Genomic DNA, 16,883 nt, shown 5'->3' with positions numbered 1-16,883 from the left:
CTTCCGAGGACACCTGGCAAGACCTGTCTCCAGAAGAACGCAAGTCCGTTCTCTGCTTTCTTGGAATTGAGAAACAGCAAGTATTTACCTATAAGATACTTGCTTTAAAGGCATAGTTCACTCAAAAAAAAAAACACTAAATAGTTTCTTTATGGGGTAAACTCATTTACCCACCTCTGAAATGCTACATAATATTGAGTACTGACCCAATTTGTTTCAGTTTTAAGTATTTCTTATTTAATTTATACATTTTTATTATTATTAAAAATACACAAATAAATGTTTAACTAAAAAAAACAAATAAAATATATACATTTTATTTATTTTATTTTATTTTTTAAATCTGACAGGACAATAGCAAAAAAACTGCTGCTGCTTTGAATTGGACTACTATTCATCAATTGATCTACTTTTCATATCCATTAAAAATAAACAAATACATTTTAAAAATAAAATATTGTAAAAACTCTCTAATCTGTTGAAAAGCATTGATTTAAAGGTGGTTGGGTTTGCAACTGGATATTATTGGAGTTCGCTGATAAGAACAGTAAGACAGTAAATGCAGGAACCGCAGGCAAGATGGCAACAGTAAGAACAGTTGTACTGATACCGTACAAGTCGCAGACGTGAGGCATACGCAAGCTCGTTTTTATAACTCTAATCATCGTTACCTTTACATTTGCGTGACGTTTCCTTTATACACTACCTGACAAAAGTTTTGTCGCCTATCCAAGTTTTAGGAATAACAAATAAAAAATTGACTTCTAGTTGATCATTTAGAATCATAAGTGGCTTATATGAAAGGCAAATGCCTCTAGATCAGTGGTTCTCAAACTTTTTTCCTCAAGTACCACCTCAGAAAAAAAATGGTCTCTCCAAGTACCACCAAAATGAGTTGTATTGAAATACAATAGCGTAGTAGGCCCAGTAAAGCAGCTACACCTCTGCACAGTTAAAAAATGTGGTAGATTACCTCAGAAATAAAGGCTATATGTTATATTTGGCATATTATATAGATAATTTTTGATACATTTTTTTAATGTGTGTAGCATGTACATGACATATTTCATTCCTCCGGGTACCACTAGAAAGAAGCCTGCGTACCACTAGTGGTACACGTAGAACAGTTTGAGAACCACTGCTCTAGATTATGTTCATTTTACCAAAATAAAATTGTAACTATAATTAAAATAAATTTTTAACTATTTAATTAGGACAGATAGGTCAGACTTTGCTAAGACAAAAGTCTTGTTATACCTTTAAAGGATTCACCCAATCACAAATTACAGCATCACTTGTGACAAATACTATAGTTATTACATTCCCAGTTGTACAAAAGAAGAACCCCAGCACACCCAACCTTCATTTGAAATGTATCCTGACCAGACAGCATGCCAAAGATTCAACCACCAAAGTGCTGATCATCTAGCCTGAAGACCAAGTTTCCTGCTGAAGTGGCAGACATCTTTAATGTATCTAAATATCAAGTGAAGAGGATAACAATTTTTTGAATTCTCTTGTGCACCGAATTAGTGCTCAGAAACCAGCATTAAACAGAAGAAAATAAATAAAACAAAAACGTTGCATTTGCCAAAGCCCACAGCTTGGAGCAAAGATGGACTGTAGAAAAGTGGCAGAAGGTAGATTTTTCAGATGAATCATCTATTGAACTGCATCCCAATCATCACAAATACTGCAGAAGACCTACTGGATCCCGCATGGACCCAAGATTCACACAGAAAACAGTCAAGTTTGGTGGAGGAAAGGAAACATAATGGTTTGGGGTTACATTCAGTATGGGGGCATGCAAGAATGGATGTCAACATCAACAGTCTAAGATATCATGACATTCTTGCTGCATTACATTCCAAACCACAGGAGAGGGCAAATTATTCAGCAGGACAGCGCTCATTCTCAAACTTCAGCCTCCACATCAAAGTTCCTGAAAGCAAAGAAGGTCAAGGTGGTCTAGGATTGGCCAGCCCAGTCACCAGACATGAATATTATTGAGCATGTCTGGGGTAAGATGAAGAAGGAGGCATTGAAGATGAACCCAGATAATACTGATGAATTCTGGGAGTCCTGCAAGAACACTTTCTTTGCCATTCCAGATGACTTTTTTAATAAGTTATTTGAGTCATTGCAGAGATGTATGGATGCAGTACTCCAAGCTCATGGGAGTAATACACAATATTTATTCTTTTCCCACTGAATCATTGCTTTATTTTCTGTAAACATTATTTCTGTTTAATGATAAGACTTCTGTCTTAGCAAAGTCTGACCTGTCTGTCCTAATAAAATTAATTAAAAATCAAGACAAGAAACAATTTAATTTTGGTAAACATTACATAATATTTTATGTTGTTAAAATTTGCAAAATCTAGAGGCCTTTGTCTTTTATGTAAGCCACTTCTGATACCAAATGATCAACTAGAAGTTCATTTTTTATTTGTTGTTCCTTGGATAGGCCCCAAGAATTTTGTCAGGTAGTGTAGAACTGAAAATGTAGTCCTAGTTAACGTGCAGCGGGTAAAGTTCAAGCCACAGATATGTCTGCATTTAACAGTAAGGCTGTTTTTAGACAGAGTCTGAAGTAAACAATCACAGAAACCAGGAAATGTCATTACTTCAACCATTTTAAAGGTGCAGTAGGTGTTCTTCCACAATGCTAACAGCTTAGCATAAACCTCTAAATCACAGTCTCTCTACTGCCGTCCAGAGCCACGCCTCCTGAAACACGAGCACAGCAAAAGAACCCTCTCTCATGTGTTAAAAGCGACTAGTGCTTGTCCGGCGGCGTGCAAGACAAACTGACATGCTATTTCAGAGCGAATATTTACAGTTATATTGTAAACAATATAGGGAGAGACTAGGCTGAATAGCATTATTTACTTGTGTTTAGTTGTTAAACTAATTAAAATCTACATTTTCAATGCTGTAAAAGGTCCCTTATGAAACTGAAAATAGTCTTATCAATCTTTCATCCGAAGATTTTATTGGCTGAACAACACTTCTGTGAAGATTTAACCCATTTGTAACAACATCCAACGGTACATCAGCTTTGCGTGAAGCTAAAAAAGAGAAATCCTTCAGACATGATGTCATCCTTTCTCCAGCGTGCAAAGCCAACTCCAATATTGATTCGGGTTTTTAAAAAGTTTTGATTCAGCAGGTTTTTACCGATCACGCTCAAGCTCTCTCTCCCTCTCTCGTGAACACGCGGCGGTCGGCGGAGCTGCATACAAAAGGCTGCGCAGTTGTTCAAATCTGCATTTGCTGACAGACAGTTTGGCCTACCTATCAGAATTATGAGAGATGTCAGCCCGACTCTAATTAGATGAACATTTTTTAGTTTTGTGCCTTACCCAAAATATAAAAATACATATAAATACATTTAGATCAATAACTTTAATCATTACTATTAGACTGTGAAGAGACTTTCAACTAGCACAACAAAAAATGCTTCTGAAGACAATCACCTACTGCACCTTTAATATGACAAATTCATTCATTCATCTTCTTTTCGGCTTAGTCCCTTTATTAATCCGGGGTCACCACAGCGGAGTGAACCGCCAACTTATTCAGCAAGTTTTTACGCAGCGGATGCCCTTCCAGCCGCAACCCATCTCTGGGAAACATCCACACACACTCATTTACACACACACACTCATACACTACGGACAATTCAGCCTACCCAATTCACCTGTACCGCATGTCTTTGGACTGTGGGGGAAACCGGAGCACCCGGAGGAAACCCACGCGAATGCAGGGAGAACATGCAAACTCAACACACAAACACCAACTGAGCCGAGGCTCGAACCAGCGACCTTCTTGCTGTGTGGCAACAGCACTACCTACTGTGCAACTACTCGCCATATGACAAATTTAATAATGAAATCATATAATTATATATAATTACATTATTTAAGTTCATTTTAAGCTATCTCACGGCCAACCTGCAATTAATAGTTCAAATACAAATGAAAATATATTCATTATTTCCTCACCCCAAGTGGTTACAAACCTTTATGAGTTTCATTCTTCTGTTGAACACTAAAGAAGATTTTTTGGAGAAAGCTAAAAAGCAATAACCAATGACTTCAGTAAGAAAAACAAATACTATTGAAGTCAATGGTTACAGGTTTCTGGCTTTGTTTAAAATATCTTCTTTTGTGTAAAACAAAAGAAAGAAACACAGATTTGTGATCTGAGCAAAGGATGAGTAAATTATGACAGAATTTTTTTCACTTTTGGGTGAACTATCCCTTTAAAAATTCAACAGTTCTCCACAAATCAAATTAGCGAAGCAGTTTAATTCTATTTCTCAACTAAAGAAGAGCAGTCATGTCATTCATAAAAGCAAATTAATATGCTGAAGAAAAAAATTAATTGATAAATTATTTAATGTCAAGGTATAAATTAATTTTTTGTTTTTCAAATATTTTTCTTAGTAACTTATTTTTTTTTCAACAAAAGATTTTATTTGTCTGACAACTGTAAAAGTTTAAGAAACAATTAAATGCAATCAATGTATATCCGTATATGATGTGTATGAAAAAAAATTATTAATTTGTTTTAATACACATTGTTCAAAATGTAAGTTTTGATTTATTTTAACAAAACTATTGTTTGACTCAATTTTAAAGAATTAAGAGTTTAATGTCTATTTGGGTATGCTTTGGAATTTATGTGGCAGTTCAGCATTGAGTCAATTTTAGGTAATTAATTTTCTTGTCGGCTTTGTCCCTTTATTAAACCAGGTTCGCCACAGCTGAATGAACCGCCAACATATCCAGCACATTTTTATGCAGCGGATGCCCTTCCAGCCGCAACCCATCTCTGGGAAAATGATTCAAATTTTAATGATGTAATTAGAAATTATATTTTATTATGCAACCAACCTACTCGACTCTGGTGGTAAATGTGCAACATGTGATGTGCTTTTGTATTTGAGCAGCTAATTTGAGCTGATATTATTATTATTTATATTATTCAAACATGTTAAAAACCTAAATGTGATTGAGTACATTTTACAGAGTGAGGCTAAACTTCACTCATGTACCCCCTGCTGACTGTTAGTGTAACTACAGGCTGCTATCCTCAAACAGGGTATCCAGAAAAGCATTAGGTGCTGTGCACACTGGGATCACAGTGAAAATGTGTTTGTCAGTCTGCTGGAACATGAGGATATTTAAATTCATAGTTCCCCCCAAAATTAAAATATAACATTTACAGTAGTAAGCCTCAAGTTTCGAACATTTCTGTTGAACTGAATAATGTATTGAATGATTTAGTTAATTGGCAGCCATTGAATTTCATAGATGCAAACAAGTAGCTACAAGTTTCCAACATTCTGCAAAGTATATATTTTAAGTTCAGAAGGAAGAAAAAAAACTCAAACAGATTTGAACAAGAGGAGGGAGAGTAAATAATGACCGGATTTTCTTTTTTAGGCTATCTGTCCCTTTAAGAGTTTTGTTTGAAAAACACCAAGTTTTTAGAACAGGGTAAATTCACATTTACCCACATCTGAAATGTAAAACAATATTAAGTTATGAGTATATGCTAATAATATAGGTACTGTGCACATTGTATAAATCGCACAAATACAAAAATAAATGAAAAGTTAATTTATCTAAAAAACATATATACTGACTAGAGAACTGAATCTTGAGATTTGGGAATCAAAATTGGTTTATCAAACTGAAAATTAATTCAATATTTTTTAAACCCAGTCCTATTCATAATGTAAAATTAAAAACTGTGTTTGGCCATTCAATGACTGTCTAGCGTCTGTACAATATACAGTCCTATAATCTGTCTTTCCCTAAAAATGATGCATAATGCGAGCCAAATTGCTTTTTTCTGAGAAAAAAAACATTTTAGCTTTATTGCACCTCGCCTGATGAGGGGAAATTTAGGAGCAATTCTAATCATTTTTGCATGTAGAGAGGAGAGCAGATGATGATCATCAAAAAAAGCAGGCCTGTCTTGTTTTACATAATGCTACCTGGTAGATGAAATGCATCAGTGTAAATCAAAACCATCTGTGCCTAAAAAAGGAAGAAAAAATCAATATAATGAAAAGTAAGCAGCTTTACTGCAAATGTTGACACAGTAGCAATTTATTGTTTTCAATACATTTTTGGTGGACAGAATCCCATAATCCCAAAATAATCTAAATCTACTGTACTCTACCATCAAAGTGGTTTAGAAATAATGTAAATGAATAAATAAATACAATATATTTTAAATACTTCTTAAATAAATTTGTGATAAATTATGAAATGCTACTTACTAAATGAAACATGCCTTTACACAAAGTGACAGTAAAGTCATTTATAATGTTACTGTTTCTGCTAAATGCTGCTCTTCGGAACTGTCTATACATCATACAATCCTGACCTAATAATACATGTTTTCTGAGCACCAAATACGCATATTACAATGATTCACTTTAAATATATATATATATATATATATATATATATATATATATATATATATATATATATATATATATATATATATGTGTTGTGCTTGTTCAAACTACTTATTTAAAGTGAGCCAAAACAACACAATTCTTGAGATGTTTTTATTACAACTTAATTGTTTAATGTTCAATCTACTCAACTTTTTAAAGTTAACTAAATTAGTTTGTGTTGGAACAACATGAATGAATTGTGTGGAACCCTGCATTTTTTACAGTGTAGTAAATATTTTATAATTGTATTGTTTTTGCTGTATTTTTTGGATCAAATATGGGCATGCTACAGTACTGTACATGCATCTGTCAGACTTCCAACACATTGGGATGCATTTCGGAAACTGTCTCCCTCAGGAGGTTCTACAATTGTGGATTTATAACAACGGTGACAAAGCAAACAAGGTGTCAGATGTGCTTTATCGAAAGCTGCCAGTATTTCAGTACTCCCACTATAAGCTACTGTAAGTGATGATACAGTGGATCCTCTATCAACTTCCCTTCACATCAGTATTCAGCCTCTCCTTCCCTACAGTAACGAACAGAAAAGCCAAGACCACAACAACAGACAGATCATCACTTACAATACGACAAACCCTGAGTGAAGACAACATTCCCTTATAAAGAACACAGCTCACTTTCAGAAACTCATTCAGGTTAATAATTTACTTGATCCATGGGACCACAAGTTATTTCCGCTTTATTGCTTGGGGATTTGTTGTTGCATAATAGGTTGCCTGCTTGCTGAATGCCTAAATGTTATTTAAATGTTATTTAAAAAGTATAGGCATGTGTTTCCTAAAGAACAGTGTGACTTGTGGCTGAACCTACCATTGATATGATGCATAATTTGGGAAATAAACAAGGTAGTGACTACAAGTGTTTCAGAGACCCATCACATTAGTTAAATAGTAAAATTTCTGTAATGACGTCCTTCAAGGGCGTGGAGTAGCAACATCTTTAGATAAATCCTGTATTATCAGATTTTTTATAATATTGTCACACACATACATAATTGTTTTGGTGGCTTGCAAGGACCATTGGAGTAATTAGTTTTACACTCTAAAACAGGGGTTCCCAAACTTTTCAGATCGCGACCCCTAAAATAACAATGCCAGTGACTCACAACCCCTGCAACGTGCTGTGGGACGCTAACAGGGGTGCGGATCCAACTGCAGGTTTATTTAGCAGAATGGTCAGGCAAACAACAGTCAACACAGGGACAAACAGATGTATGCAGGCAATCCAGAGGCATGGTCATAAAACAGGCAGATGGTCAAAAAGGCAGGTGGCAGACAACATAAACAAACAACAAGGCGAGGGTCAAAAACACGGCAAAGTAAGGAAAACTCGTTATAATGTTCACAATTTAGTATAACAAGACTCCGCCTTGAGTGTGTTTGTGTGCTGTAAAAATAGTCCAGTAATCAGTCCATGACAAGGTTCAGCTGTGTGAGACTAATCAATAGAGACTTGGAGCAGGTGTGTGTGTGTGTTGCATGACTGGATCTTGTAGTCCATATACTGTACCAGCAGATTTTTAGTTTTATGTGATCTGTGAGTTTACCAGGAATCTGTAGGGATTAGGTCGCTGGTAATTGTGACAACCCCACAAACCTCAGAGGTGGTTATAAATATACAAATGTTGCATACACATCAATAGGCCTATATAAACACAAGCATATTGACAACCCAAAAAACTGGAGCAGTTTAACAACCGTAGGCTATAATTTATATAGTTATTTAGTCATTTGTTTAATATTAGCCTCACCTGATGAGACTGGCAGACACAATGTTTTCAGCACAAGTCTATTCGTTGTTTAATTTTGAAGACCCCCACTCAGAGATCATCCTCAATGTTCAGTTGTGACCTGTAGTTATTTTTAATGTATTTGAGTTCCATAAAGGTGTAAGAAAGTTTCATACCATTGCCAATGGTAATCTAATGTGAACAAGCAATACTATGAAAACAAAAATGTAAAGGCTGATGGTTTTTTATTTGCATATTGTTGCTTTGTTTATGTAACTATTAACTACTATTTTGATCTTCTGTGCCAGGTTATGGATGAAATATGGTAATTCTAACAATTCTTTCTTTTATTCTCCTTACTCTAGCACTAAATTCTTTGAGCACAAATTATTTTGCATAAATAGCACTTCTTGTGTATACTGTCTTATGTTGTTGAATTGCTGAATGCCTCCTCAATTGTAAGTCACTTTGGACAAAAGTGTCTGCTAAATGTCTAAATGTAAATATAGATATCTCTGTATCTGTTAAATTACATTTGCTATTAAAAATAACCAAAAAAGTTTTTGAATTTTTTTTTTTGAGAGAATTATTTTTTCACTAATAATACTCAGAACAGAACACAGCGACAAGGACCTCTGCTTCTAAATATGGCTCTGGAGGTAGTTCCGAATCCAAGAACACAAGTTTTTGAATGTTCATTGAAACAATGGATTGAATCAGGAAACATTGAACTGTTGTATATCCGTAACTTAGTTATGACATTAGTTGGCAAGTTTTGAGAAATTCAAATATGCATATTCCTGTTCTATACTGAAAAGCAGTATGAGAGCCGAGTTAAAAGTCGGAATCCATAGAATTCACAAAAAAAAGTAGGGATTAGAAGCATAGTATATAAAAAATATTCTTTCAGTTTGTTCCTTGCTTTTTCTTTGAAATGTGTTTCTTTTGAAAAAACATGTAAGCTTTCACACTGATTGAGACACTAATAATATGATTTTAACATTAAAAAAAAGAGTTTCACCCCTTAATAATGGATTTTTCTAAACGAGACAGAAACATTCTCTTTTTAAATATACTGATAATGTCAGTATGGATGTTTTCACTCAATTTCTCAGAAGAAAATGACACTGATAAATGTGCTTTGCAATAATTCTAAAATGAATTGCATTTTTTTAACAATTGATTCAGGCTGATAACGGTAATATTTTAATATCATTATTATTCTTAATCATTGTAATTATAAACTTGCACTTAAAGGTCCCATGAAATTAAAACACATTTTTTGAGATTATGTTAGTTTCAGTCTGTTAAGCATATCTATAAGCTAGTGTGGTCCAAAACAGTGACAAGATTTGCTTTTAGAAGATATAAACCTGATATGAACATCTAAAGCTTGCGGTTTGTCACTTGCACCAAAATTTGTTAGACTTCATCTCATACTTGAGTTTCTCGTCAAATCTTGACCAATCAAATGCTCTCTAGTATCTTACATGTCACACCACCTTCCAGACGCTTCTCATTTGCTCATTTTGCACTTCAGGGACCTTTAAAACTGCAGAATATCTGATTTCAACTTTAGATATAATAATAGAAAGACACTTCAGAAAACATACTTGAACTTTTCTGCTTGAGTTTATGAAGATGAGAAAAGGATCTTTAAAGTTGTTCTGAACTCAGAAAACTCTAACATCCTCCAAACTTTTCGAAGTACGTCACTGAGTGGATGACAGCATTATGTCTGATCTTTTCTGCCTTGAACTTTATTCACCCACTTGAATGCTTGTTAGATTCATTTCCTGTTGCGTCTGGGACCTTGAGATGCTCAAAAATACATTATAAAAGCCTGAAGAAATACTGACACAAACACATTCAGGGGCTTTGATTGAAAGGTATTCTGTACTAGCACATATGAAGTCAGAATTATTAGCCTCCCTGTATATTTTCCCCCAATATTTGTTTAACAGAGAGAAGATTTTTTTTATTCAACACATTTTTAAACATAATAGATTTCATAACTAATTTCTAATAACTGATTTATTTTAACTTTGCCATGATGACAGTGCATAATATTTCACTAGATGTTTTTCAAGATTCTATTAGATTCAGCTTTATTGTCATTATACATGTACAAGGTCAGAAATGCAGTTTAGGTCTAACCAGCAGTGCAATAGCAGCAAGTGCAGGATACAGGTATAAGTTATAAAGTGCAGTTATAGAAAAACTATGGTGATATTTACAGATGGATGTACTATCAACAATATATACAGGTTGTATTAGCTATGAACAGAGATTTACAATAAATGAATATATGTACAGGCTGCTATTAATAATCATAATTATATTCAGTATACTAGTAGTGTATTCAGCTTAAATGCAATTTAAAGGCTTAACTAGGTTAATTAGGTTAACTAGACAAGTTACGGCAATTAGGCAGATCATTTTATAACAACAGTTTGATCTGTACACTATCACAAGTGGGCTAATAATTTTGACTTCAACTGCATTGCAGTAAAACATCAGTATAACCGAAACAAAGGAACAAAAATCATTTGGATTAAATTATTCTAATAATTATATTGCATTATATTATTATATTATTTATATTATATTATATTATATTATATTATATTATATTATATTATATTATATTATATTATATTATATTATATTATATTATATTATATCATTCATTCATTGATTAATTTTCTTGTCGGCTTAGTCCTTTTATTAATCTGGGCTCTCCGCAGCCAAATAAACCGCCAACTTATCCAGCATATGTTTTGCGGAGTGGATAACTGCCACCCATCATTTGGAAACATTCATATAAAACTCTTTCAAACACATTCAATACGGACAATTTAGCTTACCCAAATCACCTGTACCACATCTTTGGACTTATGGGGGATATCGGAGCATCCGAAGGAAACCCATAATAACACGGGAAGAACATGCTCCACACAGAAATGCCAACTGACCCTACCGAGGTTTTGCTTGCTAACTGCTGTACACAACTGAAAATGTGCTAGATATAATACAGTTTTACGTTCAGAATTGTAGTATTATAAAGCAATATGAAGTTTTCTAACTGGCGAATGACATGATCTAGTGGGGTGTCTACTGTCATCTTTAAGGTGTGCATTCGGGACAGACTGTGTTTTCAAAGATATTATGCTAACAGATAGCATTTTGCTGATGCCTTTTCTACATTTGAGGATGACCATATTTGGGGGAACTGAAAACACCTGCATTAATCTGTAAGTGACATATTTTGTATAATAATGTAGAAACAGTGTTTCCTTTAGGACTTTTTTTTTTAGCTGTGGCGGCAGGCCTTTTTTTTACACAGATCTACCAACTACCTGTGGCGTTATTTCAAAGACAAATGTCAGAAGCGCAGTACTAGAAGTCGAGATCGCATTTATCTAATAGCCGGAAAGCATGCAGATCTCTTTATTTGCACGCCGATTTCCTCTGTTCGTGCACAAAACTTCTTGCACATCCCCTCAAATTTAAGCTGCTTCAACAGCGAATATCTTCTTGTGCGCTCTCAAAATAACCCCGCTGCTGAAGTGCGATTTAGTGCATTTATGTAACGAGTATGTCTCCAGCATTTATTAGATTTGCTAGTAATATTTATGAATGTCTTCAATAGACCTACAGAGCAGCATTAATGCGTCCTGAAGTGAAGTGAAATGGCTATACTTCGTGTTTGCTGGCCTCACGCATCACGCACCTGTCAGTCAGTCAGCACGTCACCTGAAAGGGTTAATCAAATGACACACAGCACTACTACAGTTACAGAAAAGTTTGCGCTGTTATAATTCACTTACCTTTTAATACGTTTTGGTGCGATTATCACCCGCTAATAAAAAAATTAAATATTTTGAATGAGAAGCTGTAATGTAGTCGTGGCAGGATGAATTTTGGCGTGGCGCCCCGCCATGGAAGAATGAATGTAGCAGAAACCATGAGAAATTATGTAAAATTGGCGCTAAATGAAACAAAATTTATTCATTCATTTCCAGCTTAGTCCCTTTATTAATCTTGGGTCCCCACAGCGGAATGAACCGCCAACTTATCCAGCATATGTTTTTTACACAGCAGATGCCCTTCCAGCTGCAACCCACCTTTGGGAAACATCCATACACACTCATACACTATGGATAATTTAGCCTACCCAATTCACCTGTCCCACGTCTTTGGACTGTGGTGGAAACCAGAGCACCCGGAGGAAACCCACGCAAATGCGGGGAGAACATGCAAACTCCACACAAACGCCAACTGACCCAGCCAAGGCTTGAACCAGCGACCTTCTTGCTGTGACGCAACAGCACTACCTACTGCGCCACCGTGTCACCCACAAAATGAAATATTTACAAAAATTCTAAAAAGCATTTTTTTTTCTCTGACTCCACAACACATATTGTCCATTTTCAATTTAACAGTGGTCAGAATTTATTTTAAACTCAACAGGAATTAGCGGCATGCGACTAAATGTGTTGTATTGTGGGCATGCTTTACATATATTTTGCTTGCTTGACAATAGTTGCAAAAATTACTTTGGAACATTGCAGAAAGAAAATGCTGTTAAAGTACAAATGTTTTCAAAATAAGTCTTAACCTTTTGTCTATAAGTTATAGGATTAAAATGCTTAGATTCCATTTTTTTTTAGATATTCATATGTAAGTTAGTTTTATCCAGCCTTGTTTTCCCTAAAATCACACTACCAGTCACAGTGTGTACAAAGTCAGTCAGTCAGGTGAGCTCCAGAAGGAAGTCGCCGTAGTGTCCTGTTTATCTTTAATCAAATAGGCTCCACCCATACAAGATCCTTAACAGGCTGGCTCATGATGTCACGGGATGCATTTTGAATTTGTTAGCAAATACACTACAGTCCTGCAGGGAAATGTGTTTCCTGACAGTCTACTGTAGAAGATCACTCAACTATGACTGCAAATAATATATGTGACCGGCCGTAATGTTCATGTAGATCACCCATCTGAAGCTTAAAGCCAAAATCCTCCCCAGATCAGCACTTTATGAGTTAAAATCTAGACAACCTGAATGTTATTCCAACTAGATTGATTGAGAGTTTCCTTCTCTTCATCTGCAGCCCTCGGCCAACTCTGAAGATATGAGAAATCACTGGAAGAGATTGAGACTCAAATGTGAAGCCAGACAGAGGATTAAACACCTCGCACAGATCCAACAGAGAGATGAGGCTCAATACCACCACAAACAATTTAGAAAATCTATTTTTTTAAGATGCACTCAGTAAAATATTAAAATATATACAACACTAAGAAGGCCTAAGCAAAGTTCCAAGAGATATACTGTAGGATGACTTTTTCAGGGATTTCCAGGAAAATTTGTTAATGTTAATATTCTAGCTTAAAATATATAAACAAACATGCACATACATACATGGGACATTCTATCAGAAACGTACATTATCTTTCCCTGAAAAAAAATAAATAAATAAAATGGACAGATGATTGGTTTCTGTGAGTTGGTCTATAAAGGAATATGTCATTAAATTGGTTCCCAGATTTTTGTTCTTTATTAAAAACATGTTACAAATTTACAAACCCTGTCATTGTCCTTGTCCTCAGCCCAACTGAACATACAGCTTCAATATTTTTGTTATGCTAAAAACTGTTATTTACAAAAACAATCTTCAGAAACAGCAAAGTTTAAGTTGTTTTCATTCACACCAGCTGATTAAAAACATCAAATTATAAATAAATTCAACAAATAAATACTACAGATATATAATACAGCTAAATTTACAATTGAAGAGTTCAGATGCAAAAAACCTCTAAGCACCCTCTGATTTTTTTTCTTGAAATAAGCATTTTCTTAGGCTGCTATGTATTCATTGAGTAATTTCTCTTTTAAGTCAATTAATGTTATTTTCATTGCCTTTAGTCTGAAATTAGTGAACATAAATATCAGAGTTTTTGAAAAATGCTCATTTTAGAAGAAAATTTTAGATGGCACTTAGAGGTTTTTCCATCTGAACTCTTCAATTATCCCCAAGTCTGTCCTGTCAATTTCGCATTAAATTTAACATCAAATGTGTGCATTACACCTTTAATGCTACAATTTAAAGAAAGTAACATCATTTGATGGAGATGACAGTGATTAAGGATGCATTCTATCTATTAATAGCAAGAAATGCCAAGATAAACTTATGAAAGCCATAGTACACTTGCTGTCAATTTTGTAGGTTAAATAATCTCTTAGTTATATAGTCATTCATTCATTCATTCATTCATTCATTCATTCATTTTCTTTTCAGCGTTGTATCTTTATTATCAGGGGTCATTACAGCGGAATGAACTACCAACTTATGCAGCTACGGTTTACGCAGCAGATGCACTTCCAGCTGCAACCCAGCACTGGGAAACTCCCATACACACTCATTCACACAAATACACTACAGCCAATTTAGTTTATTCAATTCACCTACAGTATAGCGCATGTTTTTGGACTGTGAGGGAAACCGGAGCACCTAGAGGAAACCCACGCAAACACAGGGAGAACATGCAAACTCCACAAAGAAATGCAAACTAGCCCAACTGGGGCTCAAACCAGCGACCTTCTTGCTGTGAGCCGATTATGCTACCCAATGCACCACAGAGACACCTATATTGTCATTGTAAAGGTTTTCATATTGAAGTTGTGTTTTTATTATTTTCTGTATTTTTTTAGTTTTTGTTTATTTTTTGTTTATAGTTACGTTTGTATTAATTGGATGTCATTTTTAAATTGTATATTTTCTTGTTGTTTAAAATAAAAAAAATAAATAAAAAGGATTCTATAATTGATTTTGTCTGATTTTTTGAGTAGGACAAGCTTAAAGGTCAGGCCCTGTCACATTTTTTATAAGTAAAAATGTACGTTTCTGGTAGAATGTCCTACATACATACTGTACATGCACACATATACATATATTAATATTATACACATATCGTCACCTTAGAATTATATGTTCTTTCTGACATTTTTGTCAAAAATTAGTTATTGACATATTCTTATTAAAAGACAACTTATTTACATTATGGGATGTTTTTTTTATAAGTTTTTCACATTTTAAGACTTTTTATTTAAAATAACAAATGTTACAACACATACTGTCTGCTTTGGAATGCAAAAACTTTAAAGACACAGATAGAACCTTTTAATTCCAAGGTGACGATATATTAATATATTAACCAAACCACCTAACCCTAACTTTTACAATTTAAAAGCAGGTTTGTCATAATTTTAGCAGAAATACTGAAGATTTTAATTTCATTATTTTAGGAAAAACTAGAACTATGAGGAATATTGTATCAGGATGAAAAAAAATTTGAACATTCTGCGATTAAAAGGTAGGCATGGGCCGGTATAAGGTTCTAACAGTAAGATAACCTTGGATAAAAAGATCATGGTTTCATGGTATTGTAATTATTGCTCTAAAATCTATTCTTTTTAATTGTCTGGGTAAAAAACAAAAACTTTTTTTCTGCTTTAAACACAATGACTGCATCCCGAATTACATACTTTCATACTATATATATAGTACACTAAAAACAGCATGCGAGCTGAGTAGTATGTCCAAATTCAATTCGAAAAACAGTATGCGAGAAGTACCTGGATAACCTACTAGTTTCAGCGAGATTCTCAAGATCACATTCAATGGATGTTGCGCTATCCCATCATCCTCTGCGAAAAAATTCATGAATGGGAATGAAGCGGGTGTATCACGTGATGATCACAAAATGACATCTGTAGTACGTCCGAGCTCCTTGATACTACTCACATTCATATTGTAAAGAACATACTTTTTAAATTCGAATGCAGTACCTACTGAGTAGTAGGCGATTTCGGTTGCAGCCAATATATTTTATTTTGAAAAACATTTAAAATATTTTGTAGCAGTTTTTGTCAAGCTAAATAATTCAAACGAATCATTGACTTCTGCTGTCTTCATCAAAAACACTGATTTCTTTACAAGTTAAATCGGCATCTTTAGATAGCTTTTCTGCTTAAAATACTGTTGCCCTAAAAACAGTTTTAAAAAACGTAAAAAAAATTGTACAAATAAATATCCTAGGAACGGTATAACAGAAACTTTTGGCAGTTTTAAAACCTTGCCTTTTCCAAACCACAATAGGCCTACCTTAAAAACGGTTATCGTCCCATGCCTAAAGGTAATAAAATAAAGCAACAAAAGTTTCGGTTTCTTGAACAATCTGAATGTTTTGCTTCATAGTACCTCAATGTACCATCAGAACCCACAAGTGATTATTTACTTTTCTATATCCACTAACTCCCACTTTATGAATCACCATAAAGTTTTCAGCATACTATCTACTTTAATTTCCGGATGAAAATGAAAAAGTCTCCACATCTTGGATGCCCTCAGGCTAACTAAATGAAAAGATCATTTTCATTTTTGTGTGAACTATCCCTTTAAAAACACCAAAGCTGTATCTAGACAGCATTCAGAGAAATTGCAGCGTTCACAGCCAACATCAGACATCCACCATAAACCCAAAGAGACACTTACACCTGTAGACTTTGTACTTGAATACCTGTCTTCAAACACAATGACTGCAGCTTACCTTTGATACCCCCTTCGTGCACAATTGCTAATATTC

At 34.4% G+C, this 16,883-nt stretch overlaps 1 protein-coding gene and 1 long non-coding RNA gene across 13 annotated transcripts in view; one reads left to right on the top strand and one right to left on the bottom strand.

Moving 5' to 3' along the window:
* The window catches only part of LOC147832840 (uncharacterized), a 418,098-nt gene that overhangs the window by 328,807 nt on the left and 72,408 nt on the right, over positions 1-16,883 (top strand). The gene's annotated exons all lie outside the window — the stretch shown is intronic.
* plekha7a (pleckstrin homology domain containing A7a) overlaps positions 1-16,883 on the bottom strand; it is a 211,785-nt gene that overhangs the window by 194,247 nt on the left and 655 nt on the right.

Source organism: Danio rerio, chromosome 18 (assembly GCF_052040795.2).
Source record: "Danio rerio strain M-AB ecotype USA chromosome 18, GRCz13ab, whole genome shotgun sequence".
Lineage (NCBI taxonomy): Eukaryota > Metazoa > Chordata > Actinopteri > Cypriniformes > Danionidae > Danio > Danio rerio.
Note: the sequence above shows the minus strand (reverse complement) of the source record. Positions and strands in the feature narration are given on the sequence as shown.